We start from the raw sequence: 11,396 nt of genomic DNA on the forward strand, positions 1-11,396 counted from the left end.
ACATAATAAAACTTTAATTAAAATTTGATAAAATCAATAATAAAATAAATGACGTAAGGTGCAGGAATGAATCTATGATCCTTACAAATCTACGATCATTGCACGAAGAGGTGCGCAAATATGGGTGGTGACGGAGAGGTGCACACCGACAACGAGAGAGGTTGCACGAGCGATGGTGGCTTGCGGTTCCGCACCGACAACGACTCCGATAATGGGTTCAGATACAGGGTGTTAACGACGTTAATGGCGCTGGGTGCATATTAGGTTCTGTTATTGAGGAATGGAAACTTTGATCCATAAATCCTAATTTTAAAATTAGGGTTCTTCAATTGGGATTAATTAAATTGGGAACCGAATTAGGGTTCTTAAAATTATGGAAAAACATTAATGGAGAATCACAAAAATGAGCAACAAGGTTCTGATACCACATGTAAATTAAAACATGAATAAACGTAAAATTGAACACATACAATAATGTTCTCATACAGATCTTATCATATCATGATTCTCACATAATCATACAATGAAGGAATAGGCACTTACCTTGATCCATGAGTGATCCTACTTGAGCAATTACTTTATCTCCTTTGTCCCAATCTATCTCTTAGCAATTCTGTTCTTGTCACACACTTTCGTGATGGTTATCAGTGAGACAACTATTATTTGCAGAGACAGAACCCTATAGCCTTTAGTTCCCAATCTCCATCAGATGTAGGTTTTCATTAGGTATATCATCAGATATATATTTCTGACGTTAACCAATGGGCCCTTTAATTCTATTATTATTATTAAATCATATTCAGGCCCAAAGCCCAAACTCTAAGTCATATGAGTCACTTTACAGAAATTAATTTACATAATTTCTTACATAGCATCCAAACACGGTAAGCAAAATCACAATCCAAGAACAGATGCTGGGTGGATTCTACTGACTGGTTACAAAACAAACAAAAGGGGGAGTTAACCACGACTCCTCGTACCACAAGATTCTGGCTAGTTGGGATTCTGTCCAGCAGGATTCTCCAAGCCGTGATTACAACTTTTGGTGCCGCTTTGGTCTTCCATAACAAACCAAAAACAACGTTACTTGGACTGGTTCCTTGGCTAGCTAAAAGACCATATGCTGATTTCACCAAAAAGATCCCCTTGGGGTCCCCACTCCAAGTAATGAAATCCTTGGAATCCTTGTACAAAACTCCTCTAGACAAAATAGCTAATAATTCTTCCTCCAAGATCGATTCCCAGTGAAATCTCTCCGTCCTCCATATTAGGTGCCAATGCCACCCATGATTATCCCAAAAACCAATCTCGCCCCACCGTCATCCCTCGATTTAGAGAGAGAGAGAAAATAATCTCGGGTATAAGTCCTTGAGATTATTGTTGTTAACCCACGGGTCCTCCCAGAAACGCACTAAGTCCCCAGATCTGACATTCCATGTGACAGCTTGTTGGAACCAGCCTACATTGTTACCCTCCCTACATATTTCTTCTAAGTTTCTCCACCACCAGGAGTGATAACATGGTCGAACATGGCTAATGCCAGATTTTGTCATATATTTAGATTCTAGAATATCTTTCCAGTTCCCTTTCTCGTCGCTCATTAGCCTACATTTCCATTTTGCCATTAAAGCGTAATTGAACTTCCTAATATCCTTGATACCCAGTCCACCTTCTTCAGGAGGTCTATAGATATTCCCCTGGCTTACCCAAGGTATAGATCTATTATCTCTTCCCCAAGCCCACAAGAAACTCATTTGAGTACTCGTGATTCTGTTACAAACCGAGACCGAGGCTTTAAAGAAAGATAAATAGAAAAAAGGGATGGATATGAATACTGATTTAATTAAGCAGATTTTACCCGCCATAGATAGACATCTCCCTTTCCATGTACTAAGTCTAGCTCTGACTTTATTGATGACAGGCTCCCAAAACTGTACCTTCCTTGGATTACCTCCTATTTGTAATCCCAAATACTTGAAAGGCGTCCGCATTGTGTTAGAATTTAAAGTATTGGCATAGGTTTCTAAGGTAAACTTGTCAACATTTAACCCTGCCAGTTTCGATTTATGAAAATTAATTTTCATACCGGAAACTAGTTCAAAGCATCTTAGGATCGTCTTTATAGTGAAAACGTTAGAGAAAGAATCTTCACACATAAAGAGAGTGTCGTCTGCAAATTGAAGCATGCTACATTTTATTTCCTTCCATCCCACCTTCACACTTGTGAGCATATTTTGCTTGGACGCTTGTCTCACTAGCCCGACCAGACCTTCAGCAACCACAAGGAACAAGAATGGGGCCATAGGATCGCCCTGTCTCAACCCTCTTGACGTTTTGAATTCCTCTGTCGGGCTTCCATTAATAAGCACTGAGATGGAGGACGATTCCAAACATCCTCTAACCCACCTCACCCATTTACTATGAAAGCCTAACCTTTGTAACATGTCAAGTAAGAAGTCCCACCTTACCGAATCATATGCCTTCTCATAGTCCACCTTGAAGCAAAGTGCACTCCTCTGATTCCTCCTAACCTCCTCAACCACCTCGTTTGCCATGAGCACACTATGTAGCATACCTCTGTTCTTCAGAAAAGCAGATTGGTTTTCGTCAATAACCAAAGAGAGGACTTCCTTCATACGACCCGCTAAGACCTTAGTGACAATCTTATAAAAAATTCCTACAAGGGAGATGGGCCTGAATTGATCATGAGAAAGAGGGTCACTCACTTTAGGTACCAAAGCAATAAAGGAGGCATTACACCCCTTTGGTATAACCCCAGTTTCTTGGAACAGATGTAAAGCTTCCATAATATCATATTTAAGAAAATCCCAACAATTCCTGATAAAAGTAAAATTGAAACCACCTGGGCTCTTTGATCCTTCGCATTTCCACACGGCTTCTTTCACTTCTTCCTCTGTAAAACTTGTAACCATACTTACACTGATTTCTCGAGGGAGAGATTTAAACTCCATAGAGCCCAAATTTACTCCAAGATCTTGTGTAGTCATGAACCTTTTTTCGAACAAAGACTTAGCTTCCTGCGAACTACTTCTGGTTCCTCACACCATTGCCCCCCAACCTCCACTCCTTTGACTTTGTTTTTGAGTCTTCTCCATCTAATAGCCGCATGATAAAATTTGGAGTTCATGTCCCCAAACTTGCACCAGTTTGCTCTTGCTTTCTGCCTTGAAAGGGAATCCAACTTATTATCAAGCAACCGCAATTGACTAAGTAATTCCATTCTTCTTAGCCGACCATTCTCCTCGAGATCTTCATTATCGTCTTTAACATCAAGGACCTCAATTTCCTTCAAGATTTGCTTATGATTTGTCTGCAAACACCCAAACACATTCTTATTCCACACTTTAAGGCCTGCCTTCAAAGATTTCAGTTTTTCCTTGAAACTAGATATGTTGTTTTCCTGGCCATTATAGGAACCCCATTTCTCTTTCACATACTCCTTGAACCCTGGCTCCATGAACCAAGCATCTATGGAACTAAATGGTTTAGGACCCCAATCTTTAGCCCACGACTTCGCCACAATAGCACAGTGGTCAGACATAGTTCTTTGTTGCACATATTGCTTGTAGAAAGGCCAGCTTTGAATCCACTCATCAGAAATAAGAAATTTGTCCAACCTACTTTTAACAGTACCATTTAGCTTGAACCAGGTATATTTTTTGCCCACTCTTGGAATGTCCACCAAACACTTTGTATCAATAAAACTATTAAAGTCACTCATTTCCTTCCTCTAACTAGGACCCCTCTGATTCCTTTCCTCCCATCTTCCCTTCTTACGGCGTTAAAGACTCCGCAGAAGCACCCAACCGTATTCTGATGAGTCCTCTTGAAGGCCGTTAAAGCTTCCCATAGAGTGACTTTTACTTTGCAGTTACAAGCTGCATAATTATTAGCCACGAAACACATACGACTAGATTTAATGTGCTCACCTACTACCGCAATGAAACCAATCCCTACAACATGCGAATCATAGCAGAATTTATCTTTATGCCACATTGATAAAATGCTTCCTGCGCCATTGTCACCTTCATTATGCACCCAACCAATATTACTGTTCCCCCATAGTGAGAAACATCTATTATCAGAAATAGACGTTGTTTTTGTCTCCTGCAAACACACAAATTCCGCCCCCTCCTTAGCTATACAATGTTTCAAATAATTTGCTTTGGTTCCCCCTCCCAGACCCCTAATGTTGAGATTGACAATGATCATAATTCAACATGACTTGTACCCTCCTCAGCGCATTTTTTGACTTCCTTATCCCTTACCTCCATGCACTTCAGTTCTACCACCACATCCACCTCCTCCCCCGAACACCTCAAACCTAGATGTTTTCCCGCTTCCCAAATACGAGCAGATTCCGCAACATTATCCTCGACCCTTAATCTGTTATTGCAATGTTCAATATCACTATCAGACTCAGCAAAGGAGCAATGACTTAACCTGGATGATGAATTAATCCCATAATGAAGGGGCCCTAAGCCTCCCATGGACCTCCACCGTAGGCATGATTGTTTTGTGCCCTGCTCCCAGATATCTCGCAACCTGCGCATATTCTTTGGAGTTTTGGATTCCTCTCCCGCAATTGGTATAGCTTTATCTTTAATCGAACCTCTCCTCTCCAACGTGGAGCTACCCACACTACTTGGTTCACCATGAGTCCCGGTATGGTTGGGCGGAGACTGAAGCAAAGGTCCTTCTGTAGTGATGGAAGAGGGCCAAGCACAACCTCATATAAAAAGACAAGAGCCAAGACGTGAGCATCCAAAGCCAAACCAAGAGCGTCTAGGCCAAAGGAAGGAGCGTCTAGGCCAAAGTGAAGAGCGTCTAGCACAAGGTGGAGAGCGTCTAAAGGGAGAGCGTCTAGAAGGAAGGGTAGACCGTCTAGGACCTATTACTAGGTCCATGACCAAGCTACGGATGTGAGACTTGGGCCAAGCTATGGATGGGAGAAGAAGCAACTTGTATATGCTACATGAAGGCCCATTAAGGATAGCTTAGTATTAGTTGTGGTGTAAATAGCATAAACTTGATTCCATGATACTTGACCTAGATTTGCTAAAGATTTGGTCACTTTCTAGAAGCATTCTCCACATGGCCATGTGCTCCATGTGTTGTAAATTTGCATTTCATTTTGATTAGAATTAGGGTTGCATTATGGTCCTCCTTAGCCTATAAAAGGAGGAGCCTACACCTTGTATTTTCAAGATTGAATAGAGTATTGTTATGCTGCCAATTTAGTGCCATACATTACTCCTTGCCTAGTTTCTAGGTTTTAATCTTCATTTCACCACACCTCTTAGGAGGACCTTTTCCATCTCCTCCATTAAGCTTCCGCACCATCTTCTACAAACATCCAAAAAGAGCTCGTAGGAAATCCATCATTTGGTATCATGAGCTATGGTTCTTCAAAGATGAGTATCTCTTTGTGTCTTTTCTTTTGAGTTCTTCTTATTTCCTAGTTGTTCATCTTGATTCCATATTGTCTTGCTGTTTTAATTTTCGTTTTGAATTGGTGTGCTGTTTGGAATTTCCAATCGGTGCATCTTGTTCAATTGTCAATCTTTGTGCAATTTTTGGTAGGATTCCATATAATTTGTATTGCTGTTTTTATTTTAGGTATTTGAGTCCTTATTGCAATTTTAATTGGTTCATATTGTGTTCATTTGAGTCTTTTAATTTCTGAATCTATATGTGTTTTGTCTAGTCATGTTCTTCCAAAAATGTCATCAAATTCTAGTAGTACTTTTTTTGGCTTATTTGTTTCTTGTTTTTAGTATAAATGCTTGATCTGAATCTGCTGTGTTTTTTATCCTTTGGTGCTTTTTATTTTTAGTTTGAGTTCATATTTGTGTGTTAGATCCACACAAAATCCTTTCACTAATTCCATTGTGTTTCCTTTGGTATATCATTCTGTTTTTATTTCCAGATTTACAGAATCCTCTGTTTTACACCATTATGTTTTGGCTGATTTTGCTTATGAAAATTAAAATACACATAAGAAATTTCTAAGCCTCTAGATTTTTCAAGATTGAGGTGTTAGCAAGAGGACAAAAAAAGAATCAGTTCAAAAAAAAAACAAATAGAAAAAAAATGATAAATATTACAAAAACAGTGTGCAATCCTGACGCTACAACTAGCGAATCTGAGCACTGATTTTAGAAAATTTATTAAAAAACAATGGTGCATGCGTTTGGAGTGAAACCAACGCCAAAAATTTTTTGAGATCTTGATCTGATTGAATATAAATTTTCAGAAGCAAATATTAAAAGGCCAGCTCAGCATAAATCTGTGAAAATCACGCTTTCTGGACCAAAACAACTTGTTTCAGTGGTGCTGTTTTTTATTTTGAAATCAAATCTAGTGTTATTCCATAGGTTCCATTTTGTGTGCCATCCTTTCTTTGAGTACCTTTTATTTGCTTGTCTAATATTTCATTGAAACTCTTTCTAGTTGTCACATTTAATTCCATTTATGTGGTATTGTTTTTCAAATTAATTTGTTTCTTGTTTTAATTCTTTGACCTCTAAGCTTGGTGGTGGATTAATTATCAATTGGTACTTGATTGAGTGGGAATTGACTTGAGGAGAGTCTAGTTTGCTTAATAGGTGTTGGATTGAAGAATTAATTACCTAATTCCAAGAGGAACAAAGGCAAGGGGCAGAAACAAACACTTCCTAAATACACCACATACATTGGAGGGCCCAACAAAGAGGAGACAACAAAGGAAGTGCTATTAGAAAATCAACAAAGGGAGTTTCATCTAATTTCTTTACTACTTAACTTTTGTTAATTACTTGTTTAATTACGTAATTAGACGGTGAGTGTGTCTTCAAGGGCTCCAAGTGTCCAAGAAGCCTCACTTAGGGCCGACTAGTTTAGAACTATCTAGTCTAGTTTTTGTTAATTGCTTTAATTGCATCTTTTTGCCTTTAGTTAGCTACGCTTATTTGCTTTGATTTGTCTTGTTTAAGCTTTGATAATTTTTTCTTGGGTTGTTAGATAGTTTGCATTGTTTCTTGCATTAAAAAAAATTGATTTCTCCAACCTCATTGTGTTTTAAGTGGTTTACCAAGAGAAAGATTTGTGGAATATCTTGAGGGATAGTTTTTGGCTAAGGCAAGACTTGGTATTTAAGTAGTCCATTGTGACTCACCTCTCTTACCTGGAAAACTACCTTCTTTAACTTCCCTCATTTTTTCTCAAAATAAAACATTTCTAGAGACAAAGTTCTAGTCATGTCTTCTCATTCTTCAAAGTCTATGCAAAGTGATGTGAAATCCATCAAATCCCTTTTGAAACAACTTTCCAAGGATATTCAATCAATTTCATCTAAACAATTGGAGAATGAGGGCCAAGCACAACCTCATATAAAAAGACAAGAGCCAAGACGTGAGCATCCAAAGCCAAACCAAGAGCGTCTAGGCCAAAGGAAGGAGCGTCTAGGCCAAAGTGAAGAGCGTCTAGCACAAGGTGGAGAGCGTCTAAAGGGAGAGCGTCTAGAAGGAAGGGTAGACCGTCTAGGACCTATTACTAGGTCCATGACCAAGCTACGAATGTGAGACTTGGGCCAAACTATGGATGGGAGAAGAAGCAACTTGTATATGCTACATGAAGGCCCATTAAGGATAGCTTAGTATTAGTTGTGGTGTAAATAGAATAAACTTGATTCCATGAGACTTGACCTAGATTTGCTAAAGATTTGGTCACTTTCTAGAAGCATTCTCCACATGGCTGATAAGTGTCTAATTTCAGTAATATTTCATATTAAAATATAGGCACTTATGAGGATTTATTGCTAATTTACATATAAAAATAATCCCTAATTTATGAATTTATACCTTTTTACATTTTTTATGATCTTTATTTGAATAAGAGTATTTTATTCCCAAATTTGGTGTTAATTGCAGATTTCTAAGGGAGATTGGAGATTTGGATTAAAGATGAATGATTTGAGCTAAAAAGATAAAGATTGAAGGTCCCAGAATGGAAAAAGATGCAAAGGAAGATTGGGCCTTTTTTATGTTTTATCATTTAGTCCATTAGCGCGACACAATAAAAAACCTAACCCTAGAAAACTAGGATAAATAGAGGGCTAGAGGCTCAACCTTAGTGTGCCAGATTGAGAGGAAAACACCATAGAGTGAATTGTAACCCAATTGGGAGAATGGAAGGTGATATAAGTATGCGTGGCTAATTCTACCCTTTGGGATTCAGAGTAATCTGCTCAAACTCTTATGTATTGAGGTGATATTTTATATATTAATATTCAGTTCTTGATTGATTATTGGTATTGTTGTTTTACTTTTAATTTTCCGTGACAAATTGAGAATCTTAAATCTGACCGGGAGGTATTTTTAGGGTTCGGACGTAAACAACAATACTTAACATATTTGAGTGCTAGGAATAGACTTGAAATGTTAATTGCTATTAAACGTCTGAGCTTCGTTCTAAGTTGTTCTTATAATTATGCGAGGGATCGATAGTTAGGGGACATTCTTAAGGATTTTATATGCGAGGAATCGATATAAATGATTTTTATACGGGCATCAATTTCAATCAAAGAACATAATATCGACATGCTAATCAAAATACTTGAGAGTGAGAGAGATGAAACTAATCCTTATTTTTCCAATTGAAACAACTAATTCTTTGTTTGTTTTCTTATTGATCAGTGCCAACACAATTAATTCAAAACTCTTTTAATTGTTCTGTTTTTATATTTAGCGATTATTGTACTCGATAATTCATTGTTCCTTGTGGGATCGATATTGTCCTTAGGGACAATTATTACTTTTGACAAACGCGGTGCACTTGCCCTAAAAAGTCATCAAGTTTTTGGCGCCGTTGCCGGGGACCAGATTTGATTTGTTGAGTATAATTTCCTAAATATTGTAAATATTTTATTTTTTTATTTGTTTTGATTTTTTTTATTTTATTAAAATTAGATTTGATTTGATTTTAGTATACATTTGCTGTTTAAAAAAAAAGAAAGTTGTTGATTTTATATTATTTTCTTTTCTTTTCTTTACGTTATTTAATTTAGTTTATTTTTATTTTATTTTGTTTTGATTTTGATTTTGATTTTGTTTTATTATATTTTATTCTAGTTTTTTTAGGATTAGTTTAGGTAGTTTTATTTATGTTTACGTAACTGTTATTTATTTATTTTAATTATATTTTATTATTAGTTTTAGTTTTTATTTCTACGTAAGCTAGTTAGTTAGAATATTAGTTGTTTATAATTATAGTTTTCAATTTTTTTTTTAACTTTATTTTATTTTATTTTATTTCTAGTATTTATTTTATTTTTTATTTTTTTTAGTACGTTATTTTTTGTTTTTAGAGTTTTCTTTTATTCTGTTTTTAGTTTTTATTTTATCTATATTTTTTTTTTGAATATTTTTGTTAATTTTCTCTTAACGTCATTTTAGTGTTTTATTTTTGTTTTTTGGTTTTATTTATTTATTTATTTTATTTTACATATTTTGTTTTTATTTTTATCTTCAAATTTATTTTATTTTATTCTTTTTAAAGAAAAAAAAGTTCTCTCTTTTAGGAAGAAAGCAACATGACAGAACAACAAGCACCACCTACTAAGAAGACCGTTGGAGATTATGTCATGTACCAAGGACCAAGATATTTTTCTAGTATTGCAATACCTACTACTACCAAGGCCTTGGAAATAAATCCTGATTTTCTCACTCTCATCCGTGCCTATCAATTTACAGCAATAGAACATGAGGATCCATATTCACATTTGGATACATTTTATGAATTGGTAGGAACAATGGGTTTTCAATCAGGTGATCTTGAAAATGTTTATATGCACTTGTTTTCTTTTTCATTGGCAGGAAAGGCTAAGGAATGACTCAAATCACTTCCAAATCAGAGCCTCACTAGCTGGAAGGATGTAGAGGAAAAAAATTTGCAAAGATTTTTTCCAATTTCTCGCTACATCAAAGCAAAGTCTGAGATCTCTATGTTCAGACAAGGAGCAAATGAAGTCTTTTGTGATACATGGGAAAGATTTAAGATGATATTGAGAAAATGCCCAAATCATGGGTTTGAAGATATTTCTCAACTGAGCATATTCCTGAATGGTCTCAGATCTGACATAAAGATGCTCCTAGATGCTGCAGCTGGCGGCACAATGATGGCCCTTGATGTAGAACAAGCGACAATAATTATTGATGCATTGGCATCAACTGATTATAAAGCCCAACATGATGGACAAGATCTTCAGAATAAAGGGTTGTTAGAAAATGCACTCTTGGCTAAAAATAAGATTCTGACACAGCAGATTGAGCAACTAACTGCACAAATGGCTAAATTGCCCCAACAATTATATGTTGTTCATTCATCTCAAAGCCAAAGTCAGTCAATCAGGTGTGATTTTTGTGGAGGTGTTCATCCTAATGGTCACTGTTTTTATCAGAACAATTCACCTGAAGTTGAGGATCCATCCATGCTTGAAAGAATGAATAAAGTTGAAGACGCTCTAACAAAGATTGTGAGCGCGCAGGACAATATTGTGAGAGCGCAGGACAATAGCATGGCCATGATTAGGAGTATAGAGATCCAGATGAGACAGCTGACCAAACAAATTTCACAAATTGTGGAGGAACAAAGTGGCCAGTTTTCAGTCAATAGGCAAACCAATTCAAAAGAGCATTGCGATAATGTAGTGGCTGAAAAAGAAGAAAAAGATGAGAAAGAGAGAAGTGAGGAGGAAAAAATAAAGAAGAAAAGTGAAAATAAGGAGAGAGGAGTTTTTGAAAAAGATTTATCATATCCTCATTCTCCTTCAAAAAGCGAGAAGGAAAGAAAATTCTTTGATAAATTGCTCCCTAAAAATTATTTTGCAGGAAATTTGAAGCAAGATTCAACATTTGAAAGATTTCGAAAGAATAGGAGCTATATTGAAGAAAAAAATATAGAGCTGGAGGATAGATACAATGTCATTATTCAAAAAGGCTTGCCTAAAAAATTCAAGGACCCAGGGAGTTTTAACCTTCCCGTGTCTATAGGTGCTTTATTAGTAGCCAATGCTTTATTGGATTTGGGGGCAAGCGTAAATATAATTCCTTTGGCAATGCTGAAGAAAGTAGGTGATTTGGAGATTAAACCCACCAAGATGACTTTAAAGTTAGCTGATCACGTAACCAAGTATCCATATGGTGTGGTTGAAGATGTTCTCGTCAAGGTGGATAAATTCATATTTCCTGTGGATTTTGTTGTGATGGACATGAAAGAAGATGAGGAGGTTCCCTTGATACTTGGAAGACCCTTTATGAAGACTGCTAGAATCATAGTTGATGTCGACAAAGGAGAACTTCAAGTTAGAACTCAAGATGAGGAGGTAACTTTAAATC

General features: G+C 36.6%; 1 pseudogene; it reads right to left on the minus strand.

The window, feature by feature from the left end:
* Positions 1 to 9,983: 9,983 nt before the first annotated feature.
* LOC150028035 (small nucleolar RNA R71) lies at positions 9,984 to 10,089 on the minus strand (annotated as a pseudogene).
* Positions 10,090 to 11,396: the final 1,307 nt, after the last annotated feature.

The sequence above is a fragment of the Phaseolus vulgaris genome, chromosome 4 (assembly GCF_051622355.1).
Source record: "Phaseolus vulgaris cultivar YP4 chromosome 4, ASM5162235v1, whole genome shotgun sequence".
Classification (NCBI taxonomy): Eukaryota; Viridiplantae; Streptophyta; class Magnoliopsida; order Fabales; family Fabaceae; genus Phaseolus; species Phaseolus vulgaris.